At 37.6% G+C, this 16,978-nt stretch overlaps 1 protein-coding gene across 2 annotated transcripts in view; it reads left to right on the forward strand.

Annotated features, from left to right (window-relative positions):
• The window catches only part of LOC124593679 (probable multidrug resistance-associated protein lethal(2)03659), a 283,510-nt gene that overhangs the window by 104,321 nt on the left and 162,211 nt on the right, over positions 1-16,978 (forward strand). The gene's annotated exons all lie outside the window — the stretch shown is intronic.

Here is a 16,978-nt window from a genome sequence, read left to right on the forward strand (position 1 = left end):
TCATATGAATGATATTCCACTTGCATATTTCAGGAGATGCATATTTCATCATTTCTGCCAATTCTAAAAGAATAGGAAAAAACAGTCATACCAAACCTCTTACCAGAAAGACACAGATATTTGAAAATATCAGTAAATTATTAAAGGCATGTGGATTATTATTAAATTTGGACAAGACATAAAACATACAATTGACTACTTCTCTTACAACTCCTCAAGCTATAAAAATGTATACTCAAACAGTGAAATACAAGAAACAGAAACTTCAGTTTTGAGAATGACAGCTAGATAACAACCTCAATTGGAAAATCCACATCCTAGAATTAATTAAGCACATTAGTGCAGCTACATTTGAAGTATATTTGACTTGTATTGTAAGTGATTTAAAAAATCAAGCTATTCTACATATTTGCAGGTACAAATGAATCAGTGAACCAATTTTTTGTAAATTAAACTTTCAGGGATAGTGTTTCAGAATACAGAAGCACTTTCTAAGGCTTATCTCTGGAGTTAGTTCTAGAACATTTTTCAGATATGTCTCAGAACTTGGTAATTTGATACCTGCTAAATATTTTTCCTTTTCACAAAATAAAGTGAAAGATGTGAATGAACATTTAGAAAAAGTCTCATGATTCACTGCCAAGAGCTGCTAATAAATACTTCTTTATTACAGTCAGTTTCAGTCCTCAAATCATCATCAGGTATCCTGTATACCAGTGGAAAGAACAAAGGAAATACGTTTATATTTAACTATAAACACACACCAGAACTCCCAGAATAAGGTGTTACATACTCAATTATAAAGTAATAAGACTGACAGTGTTCATACATATAAAAATACTTGAAGACACTGCATTTCTGCAGTGTTAGCAGCCTCATCAAGAAGTAAAATATGTTACATTGTTGATAGTAAAATGTACCAAGCACTACTAATCATTTTTCAGTATACTAAGTCTGATTCTAAATTTCACTTGGAGGCACTCTACATACTACTGACAATACAGGTGATAAATTAATGTTTACAAGTCAACCAAAGAGGATAAGTGTGTCTGCATACATCAGTGTTTGCCCCATGATTCCAATGGTTAATATCCTTACGATTATACATATTGCGTATCATATGTTACTGTGATCATTTGTAACAATCATGTATAAAATCTTATTGATCTATTAATTGTAAGCAACAGCATATGATATGTATTGCCACAGCATTAACATTGTCAGTAATGAAGTCCAAATGTATAGTGACATGTGTATGCATTTTAATCTATGTAAAATAATTTATACCTTACATTTGTATGCATATAGTTTCTGTTTTATGCCAATCTTTGAAGGCACAAATTCTGGGTATTCATGCTTTATTAAATCATAATTAATTATATTGAAAATAAAACTGTCATAATTTCAAAGTTATTTTTATTTAAAAATGACATTTTAAGCCATGGATAGGCATCATCAGATTATCTAAAAGGAAAAAAAAGGATGCTAATTAAATAACTATCCTATAAACATTGTAAGTCATGGTTCTAAGAAGCACCAATAATTTAATTAAACCCGTCAACCACACTCATGTAAAACTGTCAAATGAAGTTCATTGTGCCAGCTGCCAAAGCTCTATGTCAACCACATACACATAAAATCATGTGGATGAAAATCCAGTTTTCAGAATAACTAAAAAGAACAGAATTTCAGAAATCAACCCATAGCCACATGGGAACCAGGTCAGACAACCTGTTAAAGGAAACCAACAAAGAATTACAAATACCTTTGAACTGTTATAGCAACAAAGAGGTCACAACACAGAGACCTACATAAATCAAACTGGCCTGGATGCCAAACAGCTGGATGGTCTAATTGGCATTGGCAGTAGAATTACTGAATGGCAGATGACCGCATATAGCCATGCTAATACATCAAAAGCACAACAGATGGCACTTGTATCTTAAGTTATGGACAAGGCTGATATGGAACTGATAACCTACACTTGATAAGAGGAATTAAATTACATTAAAATGCAATGAAAATTAAAATTATGGAGCAGGTAACATGGGCCATCCAAATGAGGTTTACTGTGCATACTAGGTAAACAGTATTGTGGTAAATGATTGTATTATTAAAAGTTAGCCAGCAAGCTCAACATGGATAAAGCATAGAAAAGCAGCATCCATGAACAATTGAATAAGTAAACCAACTATAAAATTGCAATAAAACTTTTACAAATCTAAAAAATTATATATGTGTGAGGGACAGAATGCTATGACATTGCTCTATTAAATTCATGCTCAGAAATCAAACAATTATTGTGAATGTTCATACAGGACAATACAAATGTAAACATTTGAGTGCCTATGTGGTGGTCATGGGGTTAAAATACACTGTACACCATACAAAAAGCCAATAAACAGAAGATCCAAAACCAATGGCACACACCAAATAGGTTTTAAGTTAGACTACAAGAAGACTATGATAAAACAACTTAATGGAATAAAAACGCTAGGTCAATGGAGGGACCTTGTGACAGGTATAATTAAATCATAACATGTCTGATTCTTGATAACATACTGATCATTAAGATGAGTACCACTATGTTCACTTTTGTGTATAGCAACTTTCATCTCTTCTAATAAGTTCAGCTTTCATCCACTTTTGCCCCAATTGAGTGTTTTTAAATTTGTTTAGCATCGGTGGCTGGTGGCCACTATCCTTTGATGCTCTGTGGATGCTGAGTGGTGTCCACTCTGCCTTTTTCTGTTCAGTAAATGTCACAAAATTTAGTCTTAAATGTCTTATGTCCATATAGCTATTCATTGTGGATATAATCGTTCTGTAGGCTGTTGGTTAAAGGAAAATAGAGTCTACATGCTGTTTCTTAAAAATGTTTCGCTAACTCATATTAAAGCTTTCCTATGAAGGGATTCTCATGAAATTATGATTAGCAGTTGGTGAAGCAAATGGGATGTTGTACTCATTTTGCAAAGGTCTTTTTGTGCATAGATTGTCAGTCATCACTGGATTACTACTGTTATGAACAGCAATGTACTTAAGACCAGACAATTTTGCTGGACATAATGGGATTTCACTAATGCTGTGGTCCATAGTCTTGGAAAAAGCATGCTTGTAACAGAATGAGTGACAGGAGGAGGTGTGTATCAAAGAGTCACTTTTGGTTGGTTTCTGGTAAATGTAAAACCAAATGTAAAGCCATTGTTGAGCTGTACTTGTAAATCCGGGTAGCTGAGTACTTTATTTTCATCCATTGTCCATGACTAAATTTCAGTTTTGCTTGAAACTTATTAAGACCATCTACCAACAACTCAACCTCAGCCACTGGCCCATTAAAATAATGAAAATGTCGTATTGTTGACAGATGAGGACTTGCTTAGAACTCCCCATATTTTTACTGAAGTACTCACATTTTAAATGGTTTATGAAGGTGCCAGCAATAAAACCTGCTAGGTAACTGCCCATAGCCAGGCCATCAGATTGTATATAATGTTGGTTATTGAAAGAAAAATAATTATATACTCTAAGTCTTTGAGAATGGAGTAGTTTCATTGGTCTCTTTCAGCATAAGCCAGCTGTGTTCTAGAAGATTTTTTGATATGAGGGTGATAGTGTCATTGATGGGTAAGTTACACTACTGGCCATTAAAATTGCTAGACCACGAAGATGACATGCTACAGACACAAAATTTAACCAACAGGAAGAAGATGCTGTGATATGCAAATGATTAGCTTGTCATCAGAGCATTCACACAAAGTTGACACCGGCAGTGACACCTACAACGTGCTGACATGAGGAAAGTTTCCAACCAATTTCTCATACACAAACAGCAGTTGACCAGTGTTGCCAGGTGAAACGTTGTTGTGATGCCTCGTGTAAGGACAAGAAATGCGTACCATCACGTTTCCGACTTTGATAAAGGTCGGATTGTATCCTATCGCGATTGCCGTTTATCGTATCGCGACATTGCTGCTTGTTTTGGTTGAGATCCAATGACTGTTAGCAGAATATGGAATCGGTGGGTTCAGGAGGGTAATACGGAACGCCATGCTGGATCCCAACGGCCTCATATCACTAGTAGTTGAGATGACAGGCATCTTATCCACATGGCTATAATGGATCGTGCAGGCATGTCTCGATCCCTGAGGCAACAGATGGGGACGTTTGCAAGACAACAACCATCTGCATGAACAGTTCGATGACATTTGCAGCAGCATGGACTATCAACTCAGAGACTATGGCTGCAGTTACCCTTGATGCTTCATCACAGACAGGAGTACCTGCAATGGTGTACTCAACAACAAACTTGGGTGCACAAATGGCAAAACATCATTTTTTTGGATGAATCCAAGTTCTGTTTACAGCATCATGATGGTCGATCCGTGTTTGCCAACATTGCGGTGAACGCACATTGGAAGCATATATTCGTCATCGCCATACTGACGTATCACCCGGCGTGATGGTGTGGGGTGCCATTGGTTACACGTCTCAGTCACCTCTTGTTTGCATTGACGGCACTTTAAACAGTGGCTGTTACATTTCAGATGTGTTACGATCCATTGCTCTACCCTTCATTCGATCCCAGTGAAACCGTACATTTCAGCAGGATAATGCACGATCGCATGTTGCGAGTCTAATATGGGCCTTTCTGGATACAGAAAATGTTCGACTGCTGCCCTGGCCAGCACATTCTCCAGATCTCTCACCAATTGAAAATGTCTGGTCAATGGAGGCCGAGCAACTGGCTCATCACAATATGCCAGTCACTACTCTTGATGAACTGTGGTATCATGTTGAAGCTGGATGGGCAGCTGTACCTGTACATGCCATCCAAGCTCTGACTCAATGCCCAGGTGTATCAAAGCCGTTATTACGGCCAGAGGTGGTTGTTCTGGGTACTGATTTCTCAGGATCTATGCACCCAAACTGAGTGAAAATGTAATCACATGTCAGTTCTAGTATAATGTATTTGTCCAATGAATACCCATTTATCATCTGCATTTCTTCTTAGTGTAGCAATTTTAATGGCCAGTAGTGTAGTATACATATTTTTGATATCTAGTGATAGCAAAATGCAATTAGGTAGGAAGACACTATTACTGAGAGCATTGAGCAATTCCTTCCTAATGTGAACCAAGAAATTCTCTTAAAAAACATACTTCTGAAGCAGAAGCTTGCATATTTATTTAGATGCAGGTTCTCCCACATTACTGATGCCATTGGATATAGAATGTATTGAATAAGTCAATTTGTATGTGGTGGTCTGGGTACATAATTCAGCATTTGTGGAGCACTTGAAAGCAATTTAAAAGTACTTCATTTGGTCAAAAAGGGAAAAAAGCTTATTAGAAGAGATAAAAGTTGTTACATGCTCATGTGAACATAGTGGTACTCTTCTTAATGATCAGTTTTTTGGCAAGAATCAGACATTTTATGATTCAATGATGCCTGCCATAAGGTCCCTTCATTGACACCAGTGAGGTGGCATAGTGGTTAGCACACTGCACTCACATTTGGAAGATGACAGTTCGAACGCGCGTCCGGCCATTAAGATTTATGTTTTTTGTTATTTCCCTAAATCACTCCAGTCACATTCTGGGATGGTTCCTTTGAAAGGGCATGGCCAATTTCCTTCCCCATCCTTGACACAAACTGAGCTGGTACTCTGTCTCTAATTGCTTCGATGTTGATGGGACATTAAACCCAATCTTCCTTCCTTCTTTTTTCCTCCATTGACTTAGCACTATTAGTGCAATAATTTTTTTATCATTGTTTTTCCATATTCTAATATAAGACCTATTTAGTGTGTACCATTGGCTCTGGACCTTCAATTTATTGTCTTTTTGTATGGTGTACAATGTGTTTTAATCCCATGACCATCATGTAAGTGCTCAAGTGTTAACTATTTTATTGCGCTGTATGTACATTCACTGTAGTTGTGTGGTTTTTGAGCATGCATTTAATAGAGGATTGTCATAGCATTCTGCTCCTCACTCAGACATATGTAATTTTTTTTTACATTTTTAAGATTTCTGGAAGTTTTTTGCAATTTTACAGTTGGTTTATTTATTTAATTGTTAAAGGATACTGCTTTTCTATGCTTTATCCTTGTTATACTTGCTGGTTAACATTTAATGTTATCATTAATTACCACAGTACTATTTACCTAGTATGTGCGTTATTACCTGTTCAATAATCTTAATTTTAGGCTGCCCAGCAGTTTGGCATCTAGGTCAATATGATGTATGCATGGCTCTATGCAGTGATCTGCTTGCTGCTACAATGGTTCAAAGGTATTTGTAATTCTCCATTGGTTTCCTTTATCAGTAGGTCAGACCTTGTTTACTTTGTGGCTGTGGGTTGATTTCTGAAATTTTTCCATCTAGGTTATCACAGTTCTTTTTAGTTATTCTGATGACTGGATTTTCATCCAGATGGTTTTATATATATGTGGTTGGCATAGAGCTTTGGTAGCTAGCACAATGACCTTCATTTGACTGTTTTGCATAATTAAATTATTGGTGCAGCTTAGAACTTATAATGTCTATAAGATAATTATTTAATTAGCTTCCTTTCTTCCTTTCAGATAATCTGATGATGCGTAATTATGGTGAAATGCATTATTTTGGAATATAAATAACTTTGCAGTTATGACTGATTTGTTTTCAGGATAAACATGGAAATCAGTTGCTGTATCAATCAGCCATCAATGGATTGGAGTGAATACTACTCATAATTAATTAATTATATTATGTTATTATTTCATTGAATTAACTTATTCTAGTTGAGATGACTGTTTTTTCAGTTATAGGTACAAACATCTGTCTTGGGCAGAGGCTAGGTTCAAAGGGAAACTAAATCTTTTTCATAATCTAAATTTGACATTGTTAGCTTTGATGTCCATGACATGGAGTCCTGTGAGATCCTCTTTGTTACTCTGTAGTGTGTTGGTAGCTCCAAGCAGCACCTATTGTGACTTAAGCCATCCTCATGTGGGATGCATCACATCACATGGAATGTGCTAGTTGATGGGATTTGTGACTCTAATGCTATCCAGTGGCAGCTGTTGGCTGTGTCTGGCTCGTAAACCACACAGTTTGTTTATGAAAATGAACACACATAAAATTCCTACATTAGCTTTGTTAAAACATACATTTTCACCCTTGTCCATATGCTAGCTATGATATTTTGTCTGTAGTACACATTAATAAAGACTTCAATATCCATGAATATGTCATAAGGAAAAAAGGAAGTTGCTTGTCCAGTCTGAAGGGCATCAGCTACTACACAAAATTGGACAAACTCATTCCTGAGAGAGAGTCCACTTATATTTACATATCATTGATTATTACAGAAAATATTTCTATTAATTTAATAAGAGAGACCCACAGCCTTTTAGAAAATAGTGGAAAAATTGGATACAGGAAGATACAGACATTTATTATTAGAATTTATTATACATTTATTACAAAATGGCTCTGATAGATTAGAGTGCACTAGTTTTCTGTGCTGAGGAAGGATTTGGGCAGATGAAGAAGGTCTGATGATGGTTACAATGACTTCTTTATTGAGGCTTGATTGCAACCATTAGTGAGTGGTTCAGAGAATATGACAGTGTCTCCCTGTAGATGACAGCCTCTGGCTGCTGACTGTGCATCCCTTTACTGGGTGGCTGATGCTGTGTCACCAGATTCCTGTGTCTCCTGGACATAGGGAGAGTAACTGGCAGTGGCAGTGAGAGGGGCATCAGGCTGTGTCACACTTCCGGGCTCGGAGGGTAGGTATCTTCTGTTGGAGCCCCAGTGAGGGCAGAGATGGCTTGAATCCAGCATGGTACTGTTTGAATGGTGGCAGGGATGCCTTGGCATACAGAGGCTTAAGTGGCAGGCAGCAGTTAGTGTCCCACCTATGGCAGAAGTGCCTGCATCATCAACACGCTACAGAGTAGCACACTCCCGATGTCACATCACTGCCCAGCTATTTGACAATGAGGTGCCGGTTTGAGCATTGTTAAATATTGTTTCTCCATGCTGATGTCTATTGCTTACCATGATTAGTGTGCTGTGTTGAACCACATGGTACATGTCAGTGAGTCCAGGCTGTCATAACTGGCTCCTGTAAGCTGCGTCATGCGTTGGTGGCAATTGTCATCTGTTGTCACCACCATAGCGTTGCAAAGTCATTGCCCACGCAGCTTTCACTTGCTGTGATCAGCATAGTGGTGCCCTGGTTTTGTCACCTGTCAGTTCCAAGACTCATTTACAACTTTATCCTTTACACATTATTTCGTAACTCAGCATCTCTACCAACTACACTATGCTGAACTTCTACAACAAACAACCTTGTATCTTACATTATGATCTTCTAAATATTTTAATAGCTTTGATGTTATTAACTGATATTTAATTATAACAAATACCACCAAGAATGATGCATTTTTTATGCATCTTCAATGTGCCATTGCCTTCAAATGGCATACTTCCATAATACACAACTTATAACATGACAATAACGAAATACAAAAATTCTTTAAGAACAAATATTACATTTCCCATAATTTTATTACAACACATTGTACCAATAATTATGTATTTTTGAGAGATTCTCAGCCTCAGGTAGTTCTTAGAAACATCATACATTCATCGGATGTATCCCACCAAATAATTACTTCAACTGAAAATAACAAATACAATATGGCATCTATCAAGTTGTGCTTGTGACATAGAAAACGTTCTTGCCTCTTGTTCAACCTGTCATAGCACATTGTCAAAAATCACAGACCTCATTTTGTGTTTCACATGAGGCAATAGTTCCTCAACATGAAATAACAGGAAGTGATGACCTAAAACTACAGCTCACATCAGTGTTAGCTAACTCGTCCCATGTGAGTTTGGCTTCAGGGGTGTCTGCTGATGAGTTCCATCAGCTGCAAGCTGCCCAGGGAATAACTCAAAAAAATAAGAAAATTCAAAATAAGTGTTTCAACATTTAGAGAATAACTTCTGCCTCAAATAACATCATACTTATACTAGTTAGTTATCATAAAAATTATAATTACCACAACTGTGGATGTGTAAACTTTGGTGTCTGTATAGTTGTGTGTGAGCATATGTGTATTCCAACCAGAGAAAGGGAAAGATCTCAAAAGCTTGTGCAAATAATGTTTTCTGATGTGTGTTTCTCTGTGCCACACATCAGTCATATACAGGTGCATTATTTTATGTATAATAAAACTAGTTGTAGACATGTTTGCTCATTTATAGATAATGAAGTTACATAATATTTTGCACCTCTAATTTTATGGGAAAATTCCCAAAGTCAGTTCAGTCAAATTCTGTACCTTCACACATGCCGTCCCATACAAATGAGCAAGTGTGTTTCTGTTTTCTAACTAATCTAATTCAAATATCAAATATTACAAGAAGAATCATTATTTTTAGCTATACAACAAATAATTGAACATCACTCATGAAATTTCCTGGATGGAACAATACATGAAATAAAGGATAGGCAGACACTCACCTATAGCAGACTGATGTGTGACACACAGGCACTCATAACAGTAAACAGTATTCACACTTACTTTCAAGCTTTTGTTCTTTGTCTAGCAAAAGTAAACACACAATCACTTGGACATTCAAAAGCACACTCCTGTGACTACAGTTACACTTTAATTGTGCTTAATTTTCCCTGTTATTAATTGTTAACCTACTCTGAACATCTATATGATACTTGGTTTGCTTTTGAAAGCTACTTGTCTGGGAATTACATCAGGTAAGTATGTACACATATTTTTTATATCACTATCCCTTATTATTATCTGTGTTTTTCTTTCAAAGTCAAAGGGCCATTACTCCTCACAGGAGAAACATTAAGGTTACCATATGAAACTAGGTTCTACTTTACGGGACTGTCATATCTGACTGTGGTCAGCCATTTATTACAACAAAGAGGGCCTCTTGATCTTCCAATGAATATGTCCCAATCTTCTACTTACTACAGCAAAGGCTTCTATAGGCTTTCCAATGTCAATACTAAAGGGCATTAGGTAATTTGTTTCTTTTACAGATGTACATAAAAATGTTTGTTTCACATTTTCTATCCAGAGCTAGTGACATTGCCACAGTGGTAACACTGGTTCTCATCAGATCACCAAAATTAAGTGCTATTGGGCTTGGCTAGCACTTGGATGGGTCACTGTCGGGCATTAGGTAATTTGTTTCTTTTACAGATTTACATAAAAATGTTTATTTCATATTTTGTATCCAGAGCCAGTGACATTGCCACAATGGTAACACTGGTTCTCATCAGATCACAAAAATTAAGTGCTATCAGGCTTGGCTAGCAGTTGGATGGGTCACTGTCTGAGTCTGCTGAGTGCTGTTGGCAAGTGGGGTGCACTCAGCCCTTTGAGGCCATTTGAGGAGCTGTTTGATTGAGAAGTAGCGGCACCAGTCATGAAAACTGACAATGGCTAGGAGAGCAGTTTGCTGACCACATGCCCCACCATATCGATGTCTGGTGACACCGGAAGGCTGAGGATGACACGGCAGCTGGTCTGTACAGTTGGGCCTTCAAGGCCTGTGTGGATGGTATTGTTTTTGTTTAGTATCCAGAAAAATTTTATGTTCCTTTTAGTAGTACAAAACTATAATAAATAACTTGACGGGAAGCTATTTGGACATTGATTCAAATTGGCCACACCTGTAGCCCATTCTTAAATTCATTAGGCATGGCAAAATTGAGAATAAGCATGACTTTCGATGTGGTAGTTAAGCAACCAGTCTCTTAAAATTATACAATGATATTAACATCAGAAAATTTCAAACAGCACAAATTTGCTTTTGTACAAAACCTTTACCATTTTAATGTTACTACGCAGCAGAAAACAGTACGTACTCATAAACCAAACCAAAGAAATCCTTCTATAAATAGTGAATAAAATCATAAACCAATAACCTGAATCTACAAAAGTGTCAGGTGATTGACACCATCAGTAAATTAGAGTATGTCTCTCACAGCAAAAAATTCCCAGAGAATGTGCTTCTTCCTCCAGTATTGTCAATACTAGCATTACCATATCTGGCAGACTCTTCTGTATGAAAGTTCCAAACAGAAAATTACTACTCCCCTGTTGCAAGTAAAAAAATACTTCCCCGCACAGAGAGCAAAGATTACTAAGACCACAGTAATTATTACCAGTAAATTGGTACTTCCCTATAACAAGGTATGAAAAGGTATTTCATTGCACAGAATATAAAGAGTACTAAGACCATGGTAATTATTTGTTGACTCTGCACAAGTCTCCACTCCTCCACACTACTTCAATATGTGCCACTGTAGGTGCATACCTTAGAAGGTAAAAGAAATTGGTCCCAAGACCACAATATTAAATAATGTTTCTGCTTTTCAAGGGTTCACACAACATAATCTATCATAATGAACCACAATCATGAAGATAATTCAATACCTAAGATTCCGGAATGGAGCACAGGGGTTTCATATTCCCATCTTTTCTTCTGTTTCTCACCCTCTTGGTTAAATGTTTAGTTGTTATGTCACATTCTGTAATAGTTGTTGTCAGTATGTCTGTGTCACACCTTGTAATGTTTGCCATCAGTATACCTGTGTCTACTACAAAAATGGCCATTAGGCAGTGGTCCAGGAAGGACCACAACCACTAGAATCCAAAGGGCTTCTGATATAAAATATTGTAAGCATTTCTACATTATTAATTTTGACATGTTCTAGATTAACTTTTGTGTCTAGTAATTCCTTTTCTATTTACTGGCATATCTGGTACTGATGTAATATGATGTAAATACCCAACCTTACTTTCTGACTTTCCTTCTACCAAATCTAAATGATTACCTAAATTTCGTATATGTTTATCATCTATATTAGTGAGCCCACCTTTCAATTGAAAAAAATGTGTTGCCTATTTGACAGAATTTTTCACCTGTTTCAGAAATCTTTTGTCTGAGAAAGTTTTTCATTTATAAATTAAAAAAATTCTAAACCTTCATTTCTTACTCCTAAAGTCACGGTTTTGAATCTCCACACAAATCAAAGTTTTAAAAAATCACAAAAGTGGTATTGACAGTAATTAGGAATTGCACAAATAATGCAAACACTGGCGCGTAAAACTTAAGGACGAAAGTAACTTTAAAATGATGTATCACTGCCAAGTAACATAGCTCAATGGAACTTGAATCTTACACAGAAAGAACTGCTATAGTATAACACAGAAGGTAAATGAAAGAAATATCCAGTTAGATGGACAGAAATGACACTTTTATTCAAAGACAATAATTACACTGATGTCACTGGGATTCATGATGGTTCCCTGGACATTACAAAAGTTGGGATATGGTTCTTAATAGGGTGGGTAATCACCATGGTCAGCACTGCATGCTCTGCAGTGTCCTCAGACACTGGTCACAAGGTCGCTGGGAGTTCTCATGGTAAAGCATACTGTTCCTCCACCAGTGCAGGTGACAACTGCTGGATAGTTGTTAGTGAATATGGACATGCTGCAATATGCCTACTCAATGCATTCCACATGTGTTCGATAGGATTTAAATTGGGTGGAATGAGCAGGCCAGTCCATTTGCTGAATATCTTCTCACTCCAAGAGCTCCTCCACTCGTGTTGTTTGATGTGGTCATACATTGTCACCTGTAAAAATGAAGTCTAGGCCGAATGCAACCCTAGAAAGATGCATGTAGAGAAGGAGTACAGTACCACAATAACATTGCCCAGTGAGCGTACTCTATTCAAATATTTGGAGGTCACTATGCCCATGCGACATTACTTCTCCACACACCATAACATATGGACCACCAAAACAATCATGTTTCACAATGTTGGATGTACCTTCATATGGTAAGGTGTGGAAACAGGACATGCAATCAGGAACACTGTTGAACATAATTTTTTGGATGGTCATGGTGTTATGGTGTGGGAAGGCACCATGTTGCATGGGTGTTCTGACACCCAAATATTTGAATACAGTACACTCAGTGGTCAACATTATTGGGACAGTGTACTCCTTTGCATGTGCATCTTTTCAACAGTCAGCTCTCTTGCCCATTATCTCAAACTATTCCTCCAGGAAAGCAAGCTACAGGCGTGTCGCACAGATAGTCTTGTCATGGCCATGGGAGTATGTATTTGGATGTCTGCATGGTTGTGAACAAATGTGTGTCTATTCCTAGAAAAAGAGCTATAAGCTCATTTCTCCCAATTCTCTTCTCTACGTATATAAAATTATGTGCCCTGCACACTTCTGCCTGTATTTTCAGGCTAATCTCAGGAACTACTATATGGAATTTGGTATGGTTTTTACTAATAGGTAGACTTATGAACAAGGAAGGTTGGTGTATATGATTTATAAATATTTCATGCAGATTGGCTGAACTATGATGAATTATGGTCAACCGCTGCTGTGAATTGAAATTTTTGGTAATTTCCTATGGGACTAAACTGTGGAGGTCATCAGTTCCTAGGCTGACACACTACTTAGTCTAACTTAAGCTAACTTATGCTAAGGCCTGCTCATTCCACCCATTCCACTCATGCCCAAGGGAGTACTTGAACCTCCGAGTGAGGGGGGTGAGGGGGGGGGGGGGGAGCCGCATGAACTGTGGCAAGGTGCCCTAGACCATGCAGCTACCCCACGTGGCACTGCTGTGAAAATGATGCCTTCATTGTGTAGTGATCAGTGGCAGAACTCACAGCAAGGGCTGTTGTCAAGAGTGTCTGTTTGATCTTTACCACTCCCTGTGGTGACAGTGGTTCTCACTTCCTTCAAGACACTGTTGTGGTTGTGTGACATATTGTTATTTTCTGTTCTGGGGTTTGTATGTTTTATGCTGCCCATGCATCTTCATGGATCAATTCAATGTTGTCCAGTACAGACATGAAGTATTATTATTCAACAATTTATCTTCTTCTACACATATCAAAATAAAAGTTCTCTGCTGCATTTTTTGGTTTATGTGTGAAGGCTAATCTCAGCATTTTGATATGGTTTTCACTAACAGATACACTGATTAAGGTGGCACCTGGCAGTACACTAGCTCACACATTCCATCATTACCATGAGAGTCATTCTGAATGCCTGTTAAATATGGAAAGGGTAACATTCATGCCTCCTGAGAACTTTCCTGGCAAGCATTGCATAAGTAGTTCCAGTTAATTGAAAATGATGTTATCAGTTACCTAACATTGTTCTCTGAACTTTAATCATAACTCCATGCAGTGGGCCTTCAGTGGGCCTTAAACAAAATGCCACTATGCTGGACAATTTGTATGGCCATACATACTCTGTGCTTCCTGTGCAAAGCTAATGCAGATCACTGGTTGCGACTATAACTTTTTCCCATTATGTTGACCTGCAGATGGGATTGTCAGCATAGTTTCTCTCACTACTGTTCTGTCGCATAACCTTCTGGGGCAATGCATCTAAGGTCAAAAAAAGTATAGAAACATGCTATAAGAACATTAATGGTGTGCTTCCAAATGTGCACCTGGAAGCGCACCATAAAAAATATGAGAGATAACACTAAGAGTACTGTGTGTGTTTGGTAACAGGGTATCATGCAGAAACCTGTTCAGGGGCCTATGGATTCTTACACTTATTTAACAGTAGATATAATCCCTAATGGTATTTGGGATTAATAACAAGAGTGAATATAGGATTAATTACACAATTCATAACCACAAATACTAGAAGTAAAAATCATTTCACTGTAGACTTTACAGCCAAATCTGGGCTTCAAAACACAGTTGTGAATTCTGGCGTAAAAGTCTGTAACAGGTTGCTGATAGATATCAAGCAGCAAATTGAAAATCCTCTGGTATTCAAAAATAAAGTAAAACAATGCCGTATTAGCCATTAATTCTATAATTTATCACGTTATTGGGATCTTAGGGTTGTAAATTCCTGTTAACTTCAATGTTTTTTATTAAACAGTTCTTTACTTTTACTGTATATAGGCAGCTGATAGTGGTGCTTGTAAAGTTATGCAAATGCTTTGGTTGAAGTATTAGCTGAAAACGGCAGATGGGTAATATAAGAGGAAGAGCAATGGCTCTTTTTCAAAGTCACATACATTTACAAAGTAACCTTGAAGCAGCTCCTGTAATTATCAATGTGAATAGATCAGCACTAATCATAATTTGTTGATAACATACTTAACATGAGGAACCTCCAGTACCTACTTTGTAAACTATCCCAAGAAGGCCTACTTTCAAAGTTTCAAAAACTGGTTTTAAATGATGTTTCTAGGAATGTGCTACAATCACCTCTTATTACTCACAGAGGGATCATGTCAACAAGAAAAGATTAATTGCAGCAAACACAGAGGCATTTAAACAATCATTTTTCCTTCAGTCGATATGGGAGTGGAACAGAAAGAAGCATTAATAATTGGTACAATGAGATGTAACCTCTGCCTCTGGTTTGCAGAGTACAGATGTAGATGTAGATAATATGGCTCGCTCCACATCTCTGAAGGCTCTCATTCATGATGGAATTTATAGAATATGATGAGTAAGGGAATGAACTCTCACTAACAGAAACAATTCATGCAGACTTTCTTTGCATTACATTTCAATTCAAATGTTATTTTTCAGATCACTGATACCTCTATACAGCTTTGAAGCAATTATTAATGGTGCCCTTGATGGTGTAGTGCACTAAGAAGGAAGAATTTTTGTGTCATAGTGTAAAAGTTATTAAACCTACTCCTGCATTATCCCTATTTGATTTTGTATTTATAACCCTGTAATCACCTGACCAAAAGTCTTGTTCCTCCTGCCACCGAACTTCACTAATTCCCACTATATCTAACTTTAACCTATCCATTTCCCTTTTTAAATTTTCTAACCTACCTGCCCGATTAAGGGATCTGACATTCCACGCTCCGATCCATAGAATGCCAGTTTTCTTTCCCCCCATGAACCATGGACCTTGCCGTTGGTGGGGAGGCTTGCATGCCTCAGCGATACAGATGGCCGTACCGTAGGTGCAACCACAACGGAGGGGTATCTGTTGAGAGGCCAGACAAACATGTGGTTCCTGAAGAGGGGCAGCAGCCTTTTCAGTAGTTGCAGGGGCAACAGTCTGGATGATTGACTGATCTGGCCTTGTAACATTAACCAAAACGGCCTTGCTGTGCTGGTACTACGAACGGCTGAAAGCAAGGGGAAACTACAGCCGTAATTTTTCCCGAGGACATGCAGCTTTACTGTATGATTAAATGATGATGGCGTCCTCTTGGGTAAAATATTCCGGAGATAAAATAGTCCCCCATTCGGATCTCCAGGCGGGGACTACTCAGGAGAACATCGTTATCAGGAGAAAGAAAACTGGCATTCTACACATCGGAGCGTGGAATGTCAGATCCCTTAATCGGGCAGGTAGGTTAGAAAATTTAAAAAAGGAAATGGATAGGTTAAAGTTAGATATAGTGGGAATTAGGGAAGTTCGGTGGCAGGAGGAACAAGACTTTTGGTCAGGTGATTACAGGGTTATAAATACAAAATCAAATAGGGGTAATGCAGGAGTAGGTTTAATAATGAATAAAAAAATAGGAGTGCGGGTTAGCTACTACAAACAGCATAGTGAACGCATTATTGTGGCCAAGATAGACACAAAGCCCATGCCTACTACAGTAGTACAAGTTTATATGCCAACTAGCTCTGCAGATGATGAAGAAATTGATGAAATGTATGACGAGATAAAAGAAATTATTCAGGTAGTGATGGGAGACGAAAATTTAATAGTCATGTGTGACTGGAATTCGTCAGTAGGAAAAGGGAGAGAAAGAAACATAGTAGGTGAATATGGATTGGGGGGAAGAAATGAAAGAGGAAGCCGCCTTGTAGAATTTTGCACAGAGCATAACTTAATCATAGCTAACACTTGGTTCAAGAATCATGAAAGAAGGTTGTATACCTGGAAGAATCC

Source organism: Schistocerca americana, chromosome 2 (genome assembly GCF_021461395.2).
Source record: "Schistocerca americana isolate TAMUIC-IGC-003095 chromosome 2, iqSchAmer2.1, whole genome shotgun sequence".
NCBI lineage: Eukaryota > Metazoa > Arthropoda > Insecta > Orthoptera > Acrididae > Schistocerca > Schistocerca americana.